Here is an 18,319-nt window from a genome sequence, read left to right as displayed (position 1 = left end):
TGCTGGAAGGTGGGGGAAGGAAGATAAGCAGCAAGGAAAAGGAATGAGCAGAGAGAAGACTGGAGACAACTGAGGAAGGAAGAGGAGAAAGACCAGGGGACTTCTTATGTCCCTGCGACAGTTCCCTCGCTTGGGGTAAACTACATAATGTGGCAGGTCCCCTCATTTATTCCTGCAGCATAGCACATCTCATAACCACACCAGGACCCGTGCACGCTAGAACCCTTCCAGTACCTACCCCATATTGCCTTGCCCTGCTGCTGGGAGAAGAGGCTTTTGTGTAATTTCCAAACATGGGGCACTGCATTCACAGGGATGGGGTTCAGAGGATTGGCTGAACAAGTCCAGTTGCAATTCTCATGGCAAGAGACCTTTTAAGACTACATCCGTTCAGCTAAGTCTGAATGACAGACTTCATCCCAGGTGCGGCAACCGAATGGTACAGCCACCACCTGCAGAACACTTGGGACAGCTGCTGCAAGGAGACATGAGTAGCTGTACAGGTGAGAGAAGCTCAGTGTATCCAAACCAATGGTTTGTTTGGAATGCCTGTTTTGCATAGGGCAGACAGAGCCACAAAGGTAGCTTCCTACCCAGAGGAGGGATAGAGGAGAGCAAGGAAAAGTCCTCTGGCTTTTGGGAGTATAACAAATAAAAGTCAAGGCATGACTTTTACTGTGCAAATATACAGGTTTCAGAGTAACAGCCGTGTTAGTCTGTATTCGCAAAAAGAAAAGGAGTACTTGTGGCACCTTAGAGACTAACCAATTTATCTGAGCATGAGCTTTCGTGAGCTACAGCTCACTTCATCGGATGCATACCGTGGAAACTGCAGAAGACATTATATACACACAGAGACCATGAAACAATACCTCCTCACACCCCACTGTCCTGATGGTAATAGCTTATCTAAAGTGATCATCAAGTTGGGCTATTTCCAGCAGAAATCCAGGTTTTCTCACCCTCCGCGCCCCCCCCACACAAACTCACTCTCCTGCTGGTAATAGCCCATCCAAAGTGATAACTCTCTTCACAGTGTGTATGATAATCAAGGTGGGCCATTTCCTGCACAAATCCAGGTTCTCTCACTCCCTCACCCCCCTCCAAAAACCACACACACAAACTCACTCTCCTGCTGGTAATAGCTTATCCAAAGTGACCACCCTCCCTACAATGTGCATGATAATCAAGGTGGGCCATTTCCAGCACAAATCCAGGTTTTCTCACCCCCCCACCCCCATACACACTCTCCTGCTGGTAATAGCTTATCAAAAGTGATCATCAAGTTGGGCCATTTCCAGCACAAATCCAGGTTTTCTCACCCTCCACCCCCCCACACACAAACTCACTCTCCACTTTGGATAGGCTATTACCAGCAGGAGAGTGAGTTTGTGGGGGGGGGGGGGCGGAGGGTGAGAAAACCTGGATTTCTGCTGGAAATGGCCCAACTTGATGATCACTTTAGATAAGCTATTACCATCAGGACAGTGGGATGTGAGGAGGTATTGTTTCATGGTCTCTCTGTGTATATAATGTCTTCTGCAGTTTCCACGGTATGCATCCGATGAAGTGAGCTGTAGCTCACGAAAGCTCATGCTCAGATAAATTGGTTAGTCTCTAAGGTGCCACAAGTACTCCTTTTCTTTGTGCAAATATACAATCCTTCCATTTCTGTCTCTTCTTTTTCCTCCCCTATTTAAATTTTTTCCTCAGAAATCAAACAAATAATGTTAAGAACCTTGACTATAGCTCCCCAATCATCAATCTAATCCCAGACTTCCATTCATCTCACAAGCCTAATCCCACGCCTAAAGGATCAGTGAAGTTACATTACAGACACCTTGAAAAAAAGAAATGCTTTTCTCTCTTCAACAAATTTCTGCAGCGAACCCTGACATTTGGGTCAATTTCTGACTTGCTTTAAACCCTCTGCACCCCCTCTGAAACCAGAAGGTCTTTGTGCCCAGTTTACAGATGGAGAAGCTTAGACAGAGAGAAGACAGGTGACATGGCCAGCATAACAAAGCTAGGGACAGAAGGTAAGAGTCCTCCCAGTCCCGTGCTCTCACCATTAATAACGCCACTCGCTTTTGTCACTTTGTTGTAGCTAAAATTGAGATGGTACTTGTACTACATCATTGGACTAGCATCACAAGAGTTAAAACGGAGGTTGTACTTTCATTTTTCCAAACCCATTTTCATGTAGAAATAACCGACAGGTTGTCAGACTGCAAACTAAATATTTGGCTTGCACGGCCCCCAGCAATAAAAACACAACTTTGCAACTCCCACTGGTAATAAAAGAGCACACCTGCCACCTGGAAGCAGAACCCTGTACCCCTCCCCCATTCAGGGAGGCATAACCGGTTAGCAGACCTCTGAAGTCAGCACATTTTCCATGTTCCCGCGCTGCATGGAACACTCGGAAGCAACAGATAAAGAGAGTATTAAACCACCAGAGGGAGAGAAAAATTATAAAGCATAGTCAAGGTCTGACTCTAGAGCCACTGAGCCAGCAAATTTAGAGTTAAGGTTTCAAATCAATTCCAGATCCAGGGTCAGGGGACACATGATCAGTACTACTGGATTCATTTTTAATCAGTGACTGAGAATTCCTCTCCCCTTCAAAATTTAAATTCAGAAGTAACAAGCCGACTAATGCAGGGTTCCACCATAAAGCACAATACTGGCAAATGGAAAGAAGCCATCAAGCAGTCTCTGTGTGTGACCCAAAACGGGGAAAAGTGCAGAAATTAATAATGAAAGGCAGACAAAGCCTCATTTGCTGTATATATACACAGTACCAGGGTGGATTTGATTTACATCGGGAAGACTCGATTTAATCATGGATTTCTACATAAAAGTGCATTCTTGTTGGTTGTTATAACCTTAATACATATTCTTCACAACTTAGAGATAGATGAGACCAAGCTGTGTCTCTTTTATGGCCTGCTGCCATTATAGGTTTTTCCTTCTAGTGAGAGAACAGTATGGTATAGGGGGCAGGCAAACTTTTTGGCCTGAGGGCTGCACTGGGTTTCTGAAATTGTATGGAAGGCCACTTAGGGGAGGCTGTGCCTCCCCAAACAGCCAGGCATGGCCCGACCCCCGACCCCTATCCGACCACCCCACTTCTCGCTCCCTGATGGCCCCCCCGGGACTCCTGCCCCATCCAACCCCCCTGCTCTCGGTCCCCTTACCTCCAGTCTCCCCGCCCCTAACTGCCCCCCACCGCCCCATCCAACCCCGCCTCTCCTTCCTGACTGCCTCCCCCAGGACCCCTGCTCCCATTCAATCCTCGCTCCCCTCCCTCTGATCGCCCCAACCCCTATCCAAGCCCCTGCCCACCTCCCGAACCCCCCTGCCCTCTATTCAACCCCCTCTGTTCCCTGCCCCCTTACCATGCTGCCTGGAGCACCGGTGGCTGGCAGGGCGGCTGCACCAGGACAGACAGCCGCACAGCACAGAGCACCCAGTCAGGCCGGGCTCTGCAGCCCCGCCACCCAGAGCACTGCGCTGCACAGCGGTGTGGCTGCGGGGGTGAGGGGACAGTGTGGGAGGGGCCGGGAGCTAGCCTCCCAGGCCAGGAGCTCGGGGCCAGGCAGGACGGTCCCACAGGCCGGATGTGGCCCGTGGGCCGTAGTTTGCCCACCTCTGGTATTGTAGATTTCAAATCAATGAAGGCTACACTCAGAAAGACCTCAAGACTTCTGGAATATGCTGCTCAAACAGTTTCACTTTTGTTTCTACTGCCTGTCCCTCCCTTCTCACATTTATCTCCAGACTTCTTCTTCTTCTTCAGATCTATTCTGCCCCCAACAATCTTCTATTCATTGAACTTTTTGAAACTTTTCACTTTAGAGGGAGGTAAGGGACCGACTCTGTGTACACAAATTTGCAGAGGGACAATAGAGTTGATGTCTGTTATTTCTCACCTCTATATATTATTTATTTATTTTGCTGTTAATAAGCATGTCATCTCTGGGGACACAAATCCACAGTTTGAGAACTGCAAAACTAAGCATCTCTGATTGTATCTTCTAGACTTAGCAGTGAGTCCCATTCGGTAGATAGAAAGATTAACCTAAATAATCTATACAAAAGCCCCTGGAACTCCGTAAGATTGGGTCCCTAATCCATGAACTATTGGAACTCATTTACAAAACTTTTCTTAAACACTACATGAATATATTGTCTCATACTACAGAATTAGAATTTATAATCCCTATTCCATGATGAGATATCTTTGAGCTATAATGTATCTTAATTAAAACTATCTTTAGATTAAATGCTTTTGGAGGAAAAAAAGCCTCAAAAAATCCGATTTAATTAAAAAATAAAACAGATTTTTTTGATTTTTAAAAAAAAATCATTGATTTTTATCCATCCTGCACAGTACCACTGAAACGCATCCATCTCTGAGGAGGAAAACAGCCGGCAAGAAGGGCACTGGTGGGGAAAGTATTGGTCAAAGACAACGGGACAAACACCTGCTCTTTAAAACTTCCACGGCACTCGGTGTCCATGCAGGAGACAGGAGTTTGGCTGTGAAAATCTCACCTGAAAAAACTACCCACAGCAAAGTGCATGGGGCTCAATTTAGCTACTCATGGGGCATACTCGCTGCAAGTTTGGGACACATCTATACACACCTCATTTTTATACCCCTCAGCCATTCCCTCAGACCACCTTAATGGAGGGGTGTGAAGAAGAGACTTTCAGAGGTGGGGATGGCACCTGGCCATCTTTAAGGTAGAGGGGAAAATGTGGGTGGGTGGGAGGGGGCAGTCTGGCACTCTTACTGAATCCTTCCCTTAATAGAAAAACAAAGCAAAACTTTAAAAGCGGTAAGAGAAAATACTTCAGCAGCATATAATTATCCTGTGGCACTCACTGCTGCAGGATGCTGTTGAAGCAAACAGCTTCATAAAATTGTAATGAAGGATTAAATAATTGCATGAATGAGGACATTTGTAGTTATGCTAGCGAGGACGGAAAAAATTACAGGAGCCATCAGTCTTCATGCCTCAGGGTGTAAACTGATCAACAGCCAACCGTCAGGAAGAAATTTCTCACCCAGAATACAGGGTTACACAATTACCCACCGGCACAGTGGGTTTCTTCAGCCTCCTTTATAATATGGCATTAGTATCTGTCACAGGCAGGATACTGGACTACAGACACCATTGGTTTGTTCTGGTAAGATAAGGAGAAAGAACTGCAGAGCTGGTCTGTTCTAGAACAAGAGTTCTGACAAGTTGCATCATTGGTCTATTTTGGTCTTACAATTCCTATGTTTCTCAATCATAAAGAGAAGGGGACAGCAATGCTCAAGTCTCATCCAGCATGTGAGATTTAAAATAAAGAAGCTGACAGGAATTACTAAACTAAGAATGTTACCCAAAAGCCACTTGGCGTTGTCATCCGAGAGCTGGAAACAGTTTCAATTTGATACCCAAAATAGCATTTCTATACATAATAATGACATAGTTATAAGATCTGATCTCTCACATCCTACCACAGCTAGAAACAAAAGCCTTATACACTAATAGGAATGAGTAATCCCCTGTTCATCTCACTGATATAAAACAACTGCTTCTACACCTGATAAGTTATGAGATCTTAGACCTCAAATGTGCCACTAGTCCAGAGTTGAATGTCACTCACCCCAGGCCTCAATGTAGAATAATTTTGGGGGAAATTTAAAAAACAAAACAAAACAAAAAAACAGTTTTATAAATGGCATTTCTGAAGCAGCTCAGAGGTTGGACTGTTAGAATAAATCCCAGAGAAGATAGATTAGCAGGCAGAGTGCACATGAGGCAATTTATTGCCGCTGTATGTGTATATAAACACACAATCCTTGAATTGTCTTCATTCTACAGTCTTTAGCAAGCAACTGTACATATACACAGTACCACTGAAACTCACCCACCACTGAAGAGCAGACATGCAGCCCTCTGATTGACTGCCCACTGCATGACAACAGGGAGGGAAATTTCAGCTAGGAGTACTGAGAATTTAAATATTGTGCATTATGTGAGTGGAGGGGGAAAAAACATTATTTTTAAAGCCATGACAAAAGATTCTGACCTAGGATCCTGTATGCTAATTTCAGTCAGTGGCCATTTTTTTATGGCCAAGTTAACTACTGAAAAATTCAAGGTTTACTACAAACTCTGAGAAGCCCCATATATTCCCACCCAGCCTCTCACACAAAAGACACATGGCCTACTGGCCCACATACAGGACTGGTAGCCAGGAACTCCCTGTGTTCTAGCTCTTCCACTGACTTGCTGTGACACCTTGACCAAGTCACTTCAACTCTCTGGGCCTGAATATCCTCATCTGTAAAACAGTGATTATTTTTTGCCTTGCAGGGCGGTAGTTAATGTTTGTACAGCACTATATACAGTAAAAGCTGTGTTATCTGGCCCTGTACCAACTGGAAAGCTCCATAAAGCTCACGGAAGCTACTAGATCGCATGCCCTGATTCTCATGGGTGACTTTAATTTTCCTGATATCTGCTGGGAGAGCAATACAGCGGTGCATAGACAATCCAGGAAGTTTTTGGAAAGCGTAGGGGACAATTTCCTGGCGCAAGTGCTAGAGGAGCCAACTAGGGGGGGCGCTTTTCTTGACCTGCTGCTCACAAACCGGGTAGAATTAGTGGGGGAAGCAAAAGTGGATGGGAATCTGGGAGGCAGTGACCATGAGTTGGTTGAGTTCAGGATCCTGACGCAGGGAAGAAAGGTAAGCAGCAGGATACGGACCCTGGACTTCAGGAAAGCAGACTTCGACTCCCTCAGGGAACGGATGGCCAGGATTCCCTGGGGGACTAACTTGAAGGGGAAAGGAGTCCAGGAGAGCTGGCTGTATTTCAAGGAATCCCTGTTGAGGTTACAGGGACAAACCATCCCGATGAGTCGAAAGAATAGTAAATATGGCAGGCGACCAGCTTGGCTTAATGGTGAAATCCTAGCGGATCTTAAACATAAAAAAGAAGCTTACAAGAAGTGGAAGGTTGGACTTATGACCAGGGAAGAGTATAAAAATATTGCTCGGGAATGTAGGAATGATATCAGGAGGGCCAAATCGCATCTGGAGCTGCAGCTAGCCAGAGATGTCAAGAGTAACAAGAAGGGTTTCTTCAGGTATGTTGGCAACAAGAAGAAAGCCAAGGAAAGTGTGGGCCCCTTACTGAATGAGGGAGGCAACCTAGTGACAGAGGATGTGGAAAAAGCTAATGTACTCAATGCTTTTTTTGCCTCTGTTTTCACTAACAAGGTCAGCTCCCAGACTGCTGCGCTGGGCATCAGAAAATGGGGAAGAGATGGCCAGCCATCTGTGGACATAGAGGTGGTTAGGGACTATTTAGAAAAGCTGGACGTGCACAAGTCCATGGGGCCGGACGAGTTACATCCGAGAGTGCTGAAGGAATTGGCAGCTGTGATTGCAGAGCCATTGGCCATTATCTTTGAAAACTCGTGGCGAACCGGGGAAGTCCCGGATGACTGGAAAAAGGCTAATATAGTGCCAATCTTTAAAAAAGGGAAGAAGGAGGATCCTGGGAACTACAGGCCAGTCAGCCTCACCTCAGTCCCTGGAAAAATCATGGAGCAGGTCCTCAAAGAATCAATCCTGAAGCACTTGCATGAGAGGAAAGTGATCAGGAACAGCCAGCATGGATTCACCAAGGGAAGGTCATGCCTGACTAATCTAATCGCCTATTATGATGAGATTACTGGTTCTGTGGATGAAGGGAAAGCAGTGGATGTATTGTTTCTAGACTTTAGCAAAGCTTTTGACACGGTCTCCCACAGTATTCTTGTCAGCAAGTTAAGGAAGTACGGGCTGGATGAATGCACTATAAGGTGGGTAGAAAGCTGGCTAGATTGTCGGGCTCAACGGGTAGTGATCAATGGCTCCATGTCTAGTTGGCAGCCGGTATCAAGTGGAGTGCCCCAAGGGTCGGTCCTGGGGCCGGTTTTGTTCAATATCTTCATAAATGATCTGGAGGATGGTGTGGATTGCACTCTCAGCAAATTTGCGGATGATACTAAACTGGGAGGAGTGGTAGATACGCTGGAGGGGAGGGATAGGATACAGAAGGACCTAGACAAATTGGAGGATTGGGCCAAAAGAAATCTGATGAGGTTCAATAAGGATAAGTGCAGGGTCCTGCACTTAGGACGGAAGAACCCAATGCACAGCTACAGACTAGGGACCGAATGGCTAGGCAGCAGTTCTGCGGAAAAGGACCTAGGGGTGACAGTGGACGAGAAGCTGGATATGAGCCAGCAGTGTGCCCTTGTTGCCAAGAAGGCCAATGGCATTTTGGGATGTATAAGTAGGGGCATAGCGAGCAGATCGAGGGACGTGATCGTTCCCCTCTATTCGACATTGGTGAGGCCTCATCTGGAGTACTGTGTCCAGTTTTGGGCCCCACACTTCAAGAAGGATGTGGATAAATTGGAGAGAGTCCAGCGAAGGGCAACAAAAATGATTAGGGGACTGGAACACATGAGTTATGAGGAGAGGCTGAGGGAGCTGGGATTGTTTAGCCTGCAGAAGAGAAGAATGAGGGGGGATTTGATAGCTGCTTTCAACTACCTGAAAGGGGGTTCCAAAGAGGATGGCTCTAGACTGTTCTCAATGGTAGCAGATGACAGAACGAGGAGTAATGGTCTCAAGTTGCAGTGGGGGAGGTTTAGATTGGATATTAGGAAAAACTTTTTCACTAAGAGGGTGGTGAAACACTGGAATGCGTTACCTAGGGAGGTGGTAGAATCTCCTTCCTTAGAGGTTTTTAAGGTCAGGCTTGACAAAGCCCTGGCTGGGATGATTTAACTGGGAATTGGTCCTGCTTTGAGCAGGGGGTTGGACTAGATGACCTCCTGAGGTCCCTTCCAACCCTGATATTCTATGATTCTATGATAAACCAGCATTTCTAATCTTCATGAAAAGTCTGGTTTATAGACTGGTTGGTGCGGGGCTAGCAGGCTCCCTACCTGGCTCCCCAGAAGCAGCAACATGTCCTTGCTGCTCGTAGGCAGAGGAACGGCCACAAGGGGTTCAGAGTCCAGGAGGGGGTGTGGGGCTGCAGTGCGGGCTCTGGGAGGGAATTTGGGTGCAGGAGGGGACTCAGGGAAGGGAGTTGAGGCACAGGATGGGTTTTGGGGTGCCAGATCTGGGGGGTGCTCACCTTGGGCGGCTTGCCGCAAGCAACAACCTGCTCCAGCTACTCTTAGGCGGAGGCGCAGCAGACGGCTCTGCACACTGCTTCTGCCCAGAGGCGGTGCCCCTGCAGCTCCCATTGGCCACAGTTCCCGGCCAATGGGAGCTGCAGAGCCAGAGCTCAGGGCAGGGTCGGGGCAGCACACAGAGCCACCTGCCGCGCCTCCACCAAGGAACAGCAGGGACAGGTGGCGGCTTATGGGAGCCGCCCGAGGTGAATGTCCCCCCCGATTGGCACCCCAAAATCCATCCCTAACCCCGAGCCCCCTCCTGCATCCAAACTCCCTCCCTCTTAGTTAACCAGCATTCTTCACTTACTGGTACCCCCCATTTCCCCAAAATGCCGGGTAAAAAAGCTTTTACTGTAACTGCTAATTGTTTTTACAAGATTTTCTTAAACAAACAAAAGCAGCATTTCTCCTGTCCATGCCTGTTTACCAACTAGAATTTTTAAGGTAATTCAATCAGTACAACACAAATTACAAAGCAGAAATCACTAGGATTTTTTTTAATATGCTCAAAATAGGATAAAGAATAATTACAAATCAGATGAGAAAGCTGCCCCCTTTGCTGTTTGAGGACATGCAGTAGGACTTGGGGGATTCCATTCCAATCAGAAAGCTGGAGACTTTCAAAGCTGTTTCAAATTCTAGTGTGTGTGTGTGTGTCTGTGTGTGACGTTAAATTTACCTGTAATATATCTAAAAAATCAGAATTTATCTTGCAGCAACTTTGAATGTCCCTGCTTTCTTGTGCAATCAAATGAGAGACGAATTCTCCAAATCCTATTCCATGCCATTAGGCTAAAATTCATGCTGGAGAGTATCAATCCAATGGCAACATCTAGCGACTGTCCATTCACACTTATGGAGACAGTGAAATTGTGACAGGTATTTTTAAAAACTGTTCTAAACATTTAATTTGTGTAAGGGAGCCTGTATATACACAGTCACGCATGCCGTTGCTCAGATATACATTGCTCATATATATATATATATATATATATATATATACACACACACACATATATGCACACATTCTGTGGGATCTAGATAGCAAATATTTAACTATATAAGACACTATAACTAATCACCTTGTCCTGTGAGGTTATGAATGCCTCCTGCCAGGTGCAAGTGCCTTCAACTCTCATTGACTTTGGTGGAAGTAAGCATTCAGGACCCTACAAAAATCATGTGGCAGGAAGGGGGGGTATCTCACCCAAGAAAAAAACAACAGGTCAAGAGGATTCATTCTCAGGGTAACTCCATTGAAGTGGTAGTTATACCCAGGGACTGATTTGGCCTACCGAGTTTACCTGCATGCTCCTTTAAAGATGTTTACAGACCATGAGGTCCATTGACATTTCTGTTTTAAATCAACAATTCTGAACCTGCCCCCACAGGCACATGGGTTATGCAGCAGCAGCAGCATGTATTGTACCAGTCCACCAGCCTGCCTGGCTTTTACAAGCCAGGTTGCATAATGCATACTGTCTACTTCTCACCAGAAGTCTCTGCTTCCACCTGCAAAATGTTCAGTCCAAAAAGTCAAACAGGGCTGGAAATGACTTAGTAGAATGCACATGCCCCATTAAAGATGTCAGGAAACCTTTCATGAGGCATTGTGATGTCTAATGAATGATTTTGCCAAGTCAAATGATTGAAGATTCATCTATTAAAAAAAATGCACCTGTTAAAAAGTTTCACACTGTAAAATGTTTGGGGGGGGGAAGGAAAATGCTCCCCCACTCCCACCCCAAGAGGGGAGCATAGAGCAACAGATCTGGTGGTGGGGAGTATTGTTCAGAAAAGCCAGTGCTGGGGGTTGAGTAATTTCTCCAAAGAGACTAATCGGGGGGAAGGTTGCTAAACGTGGCATCATCACCCCCCCTCCCTCCCTTAGCCTGTGGGAGCTCTCTGAGCAAGTTAAAACTATGGAGGTCAGCATGAAATTGTACAAGTTCCCCAATCATGCTCTGGAAGTCCTATGCTCATCATGAAAGTAGCCCAGAAGGCCACGGTACCAGTGCTTTGTGAAGAGCTGGAAGAAAGCAGGAAGAGACACAGAGATGTGTGGAGACAAGGCTCACTACACACACGGCCAGTGTGGAGATGGGTTGGGTTTGAGGGGCTCAAACTTCTGCTGTAACTGAGAGCAGAATTTGATCCCTGTCTTGTCTTTCTCTGTTAAGCACTGAGCAATTTATAGTGCTAGGTAAACAACAACACTCAGCTTACTAAAAGTAAAAGAATTTTAGAATACCAGGAACAGAGTTTTCTATTCACTTTTAAAAAAAATAGAATGGTATCCCCTTAAAAAAAATACTAATCTCTATTTGCCTGGGGGCAATGGGGCATATTATTTAATCTTTATAGATATTACAGTAGGGCCCCAAATGTGCTAGACACTTTACAAAAACATAGATGGCACTGAATCTGCTATAGTATAAGGCAGCTCTCAATGGGCTGCTCTGCAGCATTCCAACTATCCTTCAAGCCACCCCTATGGACTGTGCAGGAAGGGGAACCCAGAGCTACTGTCCGGAGGTATTTCTCTGGAGCCAGCTAAGTTGGCTTTGCAGCCTCTTTGTCACAGAACAGAACATGGCTGCAGGACTCGGGCCTGTGAAAAGAAATATATTCAAGTACAATGAAGAAAAAAAAATTCCTGCAGACTTAAGGTTGCAAGATCAGGGAATAAAAAGTCCAATTCCAAGCATTCAAGTAGTTCCTGCAACCTTAACTCAGCCCTGCTATATATCAATAGTCTGAACTAATTCCGTAACATTAAGGTTCACATTTAACAAGGGAAAGAGGGAGTGGGATGGGAACTGGCCAAAATTTTAAAATTTGGGTTCTTGCACCTTAATCTGCATTTAGGGACTTGAGTAAAAGTGGCTTGATTTCCAGAAGAGCTGAGCTCCCCCAGCTTCTCATAGTATCTGGCTCCTTTGAATACCAGGCTACATTTATTTCGGTCCCTTAGTGTGCACTTAGATGCCTAAACTGAGCTTAGGCCATAAATACACAACAGTAATGCTGGCTGATTTAACACTGCCAGAGCGATCTTAGTTTTCAGATTGTCCTGATTTCTGGGCATAGAACTTGGGACCACAAGGTACTTAGGTGCTTATGTCTGGGGGTTGGGTGCCTACATCCTAATTTTGGCTATACTGTGATCCACAAAACTGCTGCTGAACGCTCTGCATAAACTCGCTCGGCATCTATGTTTTTCAGCGCAACATTTCCTTCAGTATCTATGTTCCTGCCTGCCTCTGGGCAGGCACACTGATGCCTCCCTCAAGGTGTCTGGACGCCTGTCCCCCACCTAAGCCCCAGAGCGATTCACAAATCAGGGGAAGACAAGCATTTGGCCATCTAAGTTACATGTGGGATACAATCCGGGAGGAGGCGATGGCAGCAACCACCTTATAACTTTTAGTCCATCACTACAGCACTTGCCTAGGATATGGAAGACCCAGGAACAATTCTCCCCTCTCTGCCAGCAGGGGAGAAGAGATGGGAAAGACTCATCTTCAAATCCTAGGAGAGTGCTCTAACCACTGGGATCCGAGACCATCTGATCTGAGGCTCCCTCAATCTCTCCTGTTGAAGCTGCTATACTCTGGATAAATAATGAAAGAAGGAGTGGAGCAGGGACACTGGACCCAGAGTCTTCCACCTTGGTGTCCTAACCACTGGACTACAGATTCATTCCCATTTTCTCTCTGTCTAGTCCAATGACTATTTAAGTATTTCTCCACAGTGGAATAGTCATTGGGCCAGAGAGTGCACACATGGGAATGACTCTGGAGTCCAGTGTTTAGGGGAAGTTTGAAATTTCAATGGGGCATATTACAGATCATAGATCAAAGTTCATCTGTTTTGAGTTTTACACACCCACACACAAGTGGTTTGTTTTTACCCTCTCCTAAATCCAAAACACTGGATAGGATTTTGCTCAAACTTTATTAAAAAACATAAAATCTTCCGAGAAGTTCAGCCCAGAAGTTCCCACAAAAAACACAGGAGTAAGAAAACAATGCATAAGCTTTCGTGAAGCTTATGCTCAAATAAATTTGTTAGTCTCTAAAGGTGCCACAAGTACTCCTTTTCTTTTTAATTAAAAGTTGAGCCTCTTGATAGGCTAGAATCTTCTAGAAACAATACTGTATGTATCCATATCCTTATGCGTAAACAGGACATCAATGTACATGGCAATTTACAACGCACATTAAATAAGACAGAGAGTCCCTGCCCCAAGAGAATACAATCTAAACTGACTAGACAATCATACAGAAATTCATTCAGAAGGGACTAGGGGAGGGAGAAGAGGGTTCACGGTCATTAAACCTTTTCCCCCAGCACAAAGAGAAAGAAGCACCGCCATTAAGCTACTTGAACGCCTACCGCCTACCTAGAAAAAGTTGATTTAAAAATGATTTTTTCTCCTTTTATAGTTGCTCTGTGTTTGTTTTATTTATTTTCAATGTTTTCTTTTGTAACTATTCAATCTTGAGTAACGTTCACATTTAAATGCTAGCCTAACATTGCTAAAAAATGTAATAATAATTATTCCTTCATTTTTTATAACTTCATTTCACTGTGTTTTGCATTTCTGAGTTAAAACAACTCAGGTAAGTAACTTGGTTTTTGAAATTACACATAAGTATCTATTTAAGACTAAGCCTATTTGAGACCATAAATTCTTACTTGTTTTGTTAGTGTTGTTACTATTCTAATAAATTAGTGCTTTACAATATTCGTCTATATCTGACATTATTTGACAATATTTGACCAGTCGATTGGCCAATTATTTTTGGAACCATCGAATGCCCAACCCTGGTCCCATCTACACTGAAACTACATTGCAACCTAAGCTACAGCAGGATCCCATCAGTATCACTAGAAAAGTGATAGCTTGCAAGTGCTATTAATCTAAAGAACTCAAGAAGCTTTACAAGAACTAATTTACCCTCACAAAACCCCTGCTCAAGTAGGAAGGTAAAAATGATCCCCTTTTTACAGATGGGAAAACTGAGGCACAGAGAAGGTCAGGCCCAAATTTGCAAAATTATCAATTTTGGGTGCTCAACTTGAGACAATTTGGACCTTGTTTTCAAAAAAGCACTGGGCATCTGCAACACCAGCTGAAGACAGTCAGAACTGTGGTGGCTCAGCCTTTCTAAAAAAATTAGGCCCCAAAGCCAGCATCCATGAAGGGACTTAGACATTGCAACACTGAGTGTCACGGTGCCTAACTTTTAAGCACCAAGAAAATCAAAGGAACAATCATCAGATCCACAAAGCCAAGCTAAGCACCCAGGCTCCCTACACCGTGACTGTGGAGACAGACACACCACACAAAAGCAGGGATCCACAAAAACAGGATGCTAGGTGCTGAGCTGCCTAAACTACCTAATTGGGAGAGGCTGATGATAGGGGTGTGTGATAAGCCTGCCCCTTTCTGAGATAGGCACCTCCCAGATGGATGCCCTAACCACTGGACTGCAGAGTCATTCTCCCCTCTCTCTCTGGCTGGAAGAGTCAGTCATTGGCCCAGGCAGTGACAGATTTCTGTAGTCACTGGCCCAGAGAAAGAGAGAATGGCTCAGCAGTCCAGTGGTTAGAGCACCTATGTGGGAGACGGAAGACCCCGTGTCTCCAATCACTCTTTCATTATTTATCTGCAGTGGAACAGCTTCAACAGGAGAGATTAAGGGAGCCGCACACCAGAATATCCCAGAGCATCTCTCCTGAGATGAGGGAGACCCCAGCTCAAATCCTTTCTCCCCCTCTAGCAGAGAGATGGGAATTGAACCTGAGTTTCCCATATCTCAGGCAAGTGCTCTAAACACTGGGCTAAAAGGAGGACAGCAGTGCCACCACCTCCTTCTCCAGACTGTTTTTAAATGGGCCCCAATCCGCCAGGTGGCCTCTGAGCACGCCTGCTAGATTGGGTCCCACAAGCAACTTAGGCAGCTGAATGCCTGTATTCTCCTGGTTTACGAAACACTTGGGTGTTTAGGCAGGAGATAGGCACCTGGACACCTAGAGAGAGAGACACCAATGCACATGCCCAGAGGCAGAAACACGCTCCTAGGGAACTTTTCCCCAGAAAATGTAGGCACTGAGCAAGTTTAGGCGCCTACAGAGTTCATCAGCAGTTTTGTAGATCACAGTGGAGCCAAAACTGGGACTTAGGCACATAAGTACTTTGTGGATCCCTCCCAAAGTGCCTCAAATTAAGCACCCAATGTTGCTAGCCACTATTAAAAGGTTCTACCCAGTTGGTTTTCGTAAGTGTACCTACTAAGTCAGTGTCAGAGCAAAGAATAAAAACCAGCAGTGCTGACCCCTAGTCCCCAGCTCTCAACAATAGGCAGCACTCCCATCCTATATGCTGGTTTGGGCTGCAAAATGAAAATTGACAGCTGCTTGAGAACAAGATGCAAGCAGAAATGTCCACATCCTAGAGAATCCCAGTATGATCAGGGCCTAGAGGTACTGGGTAAAATCCTGGGTTCAAAAAAGTCAATGGCAAAACCCCATTGACGTCAGTAGAGTCAGGATTTTACCCATTGGCTATTGACAGGGCCAGAAAGTATGGTGCTTTGCGTGAAGATGTGTTTTAAAGTAACACAAAGAAATGTTTCAGAGTAGCAGCCGTGTTAGTCTGTATTCGCAAAAAGAAAAGGAGTACTTGTGGCACCTTAGAGATTAACCAATTTATTTGAGCATAAGCTTTCGTGAGCTACAGCTCACTTCATCGGATGCTCACAAAAGCTTATGCTCAAATAAATTGGTTAGTCTCTAAGGTGTCACAAGTACTCAAAGAAATGTCCTAGAGTGGGGAGTAAGAGGCACCAACAAAGCAACTTGAATGGACATAAACATCAAGAATTTTATGGGGACCAGAATGGGGAGTAAGGGGCTTGGCTTCTATTTCCTGTTCTGCCACTGACATGCTGTGTGATCTTGGAGGCGCCCTTTCCCATCTCTGTACAACAGTTTCTCTATCCAAAAATTCCTGATGGCAGCAGATACACAGTCTTCTGGGTTGGCAGCTAAGATGAGGCCTTCTCTCTTAGAACTTCACAATCCACCACTTTGGAGTACGGACATCTCATTCATTCATGTATAGTCACCACAGATGGAAGCGATATGAGGGGCCTGCTGTTCACATCCAAAAATCATGCACAAGAGCTATCATACATTGGAAACAAAGCTATCCCTGTTTCAGCTGAATATTCATTGTTAAAGGGACCCCAGAATAGTTAGCATGCAGCCTCCTATAATAAACAGAGTCATCATCTCGACTGCCACTCCACGTAATGGAGGATAATCAATACATGGCTTTCTTAGGAGTTCAGGGAGTTGCACAGCACACTTCCCACCTTCTGGAGAATGGGGTCTTAGCACAGGTTATATGGGCTTTGATTAATTACGTTTCAACATTTATGATATGTGGCTGTGATCAGTTCTATATATCCCATGTCCTACTCAATCTGTCATATTTTCCTTGATCATTTAAAATGCTGGATAGTGTTCTAAAAAACAAAAAACACCAACCCTAAACATGAGCCCATATGAACTTTGAGGTGTTTAAAATCCAAACACTAACTTTGCAAAAAGCACATCTCTCATCTCTTTTCCAAGCACCCCGCTATCCCCAGGGTGTCTGAAATCCAGAGCTGGAGCTCACTTTTGCAACTTAAGTCTATCTCTAGAAGAGCTGCTGAAATAAAGTTTAAAAAAAATCTCATCAGCCCTGCTGCAACCATGCATTTCAAGGCTTCTTTTAGACAATGAGTACTTGGGCCAGAAAGAGAGGCAACATTAGAATTACTGGTCCCCCTCAGAAGTAGCAGCCTTTCCTCTGGGGCAGTAATTTTCCCCACACACCCTGCAGCCCACAGGCATCTAAAGAGTAACTCCCTGGGATAAGCGTGCAGGATCTTCACACATTCCCAGTTTGGGTTTGTAGAAACCCTCCCAGAGCCACAAGCACCCCATTAATGGGGAGGTAAGCCCCAGGCAGAAGCCCTAAAGATGGACTAAAACCAACCCTCCCCTCCCCCAACTCGCTGTTTAATGCATTTCAAACTCCCAGCAATTCGTGATTAAAGGAACAAAAGTTGCCTTGACAGAGCCATGGCGGAAAAGGGGGCGGGAAAAGGGAGCCAGGGCCTTAGGGTGGAGGTGAGAGAGATGGGGCTCACAGTGTGTTGGGGGGGGGGTGAGGGGAAAAGGGCCCCAGGGGCTGGAGAAGGCGCAGGAGCCGGTACTCACACATCGAAGGGCAGATGGAGGAGGTAGTGGTGCAGCTCAGACATCAGCCAGGAGGAGGGTCCCCTTCACACAAGCAGCAACAAAGAGCCACACTCTAGCCCCCTCCCCCAACACCAGCAGCTGCCGCTGCAGAGCCCGGGGTCCCTCCCCAGCCCTGGCAGCAGCGGGCAGCGTGGTGCCCGGGTGGCACGGGCGGGCAGCCTGGCTCCGGCTCCCCACCCCGCGGGGGGACTCGCCTAGCACCTACCCACCCTGCCAGCACCCACCAGGGCCAAACGGGCGGGTGCAGCCACCTGCCCAGCAGGGCCAAGCTGCAGGAGGTGGGGGTTCAGCAGCTCCCCGGGGGGGGGAGCAGTGGGGAGGGAGGGGGCGGGAGAACCTAGCCCAGCCCCCCCACACTCCTCCTCTCTCCACCTTTCCCCGCTCTCGCCCGCTCCCTTTTCCCCCCCTCAGCTGCAGCGGCGGCGGCTGCTCCCCAGGAGAGACGTGGCAGTGAGGGCTGATGCTCTCATCACAGGGCGACAGCAGCAGCAGCCGCCGCCGCCGGCCCAGGAAGGGAAAGGGGCGGCGGCCAGCGAGAGGAGCCATGTTGGTGGTGGCAAAGCCTGCTGTGGGGCGTCTCCCCCCCCCCACGATCCCCTCCCTTAGGCACACAGGACTGGCCTTTGGTGCCTGCTCTGTCCCTCCCCTGCCTCCCCCACACGGGGGGACCGGGAAAGCTACAGCAGGAGCTCAGCTGTCACTTGGGAAGAGGCAGTTTCCCAGCCCTCCTCCTTGTGAAGAGCCTCCC

General features: G+C 46.4%; 1 protein-coding gene across 2 annotated transcripts in view; it reads right to left on the bottom strand.

The window, feature by feature from the left end:
* The window catches only part of TMEM39A (transmembrane protein 39A), a 33,319-nt gene extending 15,345 nt beyond the window's left edge, over positions 1-17,974 (bottom strand). For both annotated transcript variants that reach the window (XM_084612951.1, XM_084612950.1), the window contains exon 1: positions 17,530-17,974. The gene's annotated coding sequence lies outside the window, so the exon portion shown is untranslated. The remainder of the gene's footprint in view (positions 1-17,529) is intronic.
* Positions 17,975-18,319: the final 345 nt, after the last annotated feature.

This window comes from Lepidochelys olivacea (assembly GCF_965140295.1).
Source record: "Lepidochelys olivacea isolate rLepOli2 genome assembly, chromosome: 1".
Classification (NCBI taxonomy): Eukaryota; Metazoa; Chordata; order Testudines; family Cheloniidae; genus Lepidochelys; species Lepidochelys olivacea.
The sequence above is the reverse complement of the archived record's forward strand: the minus strand, read 5'-3'. Positions and strand labels throughout refer to the sequence as shown.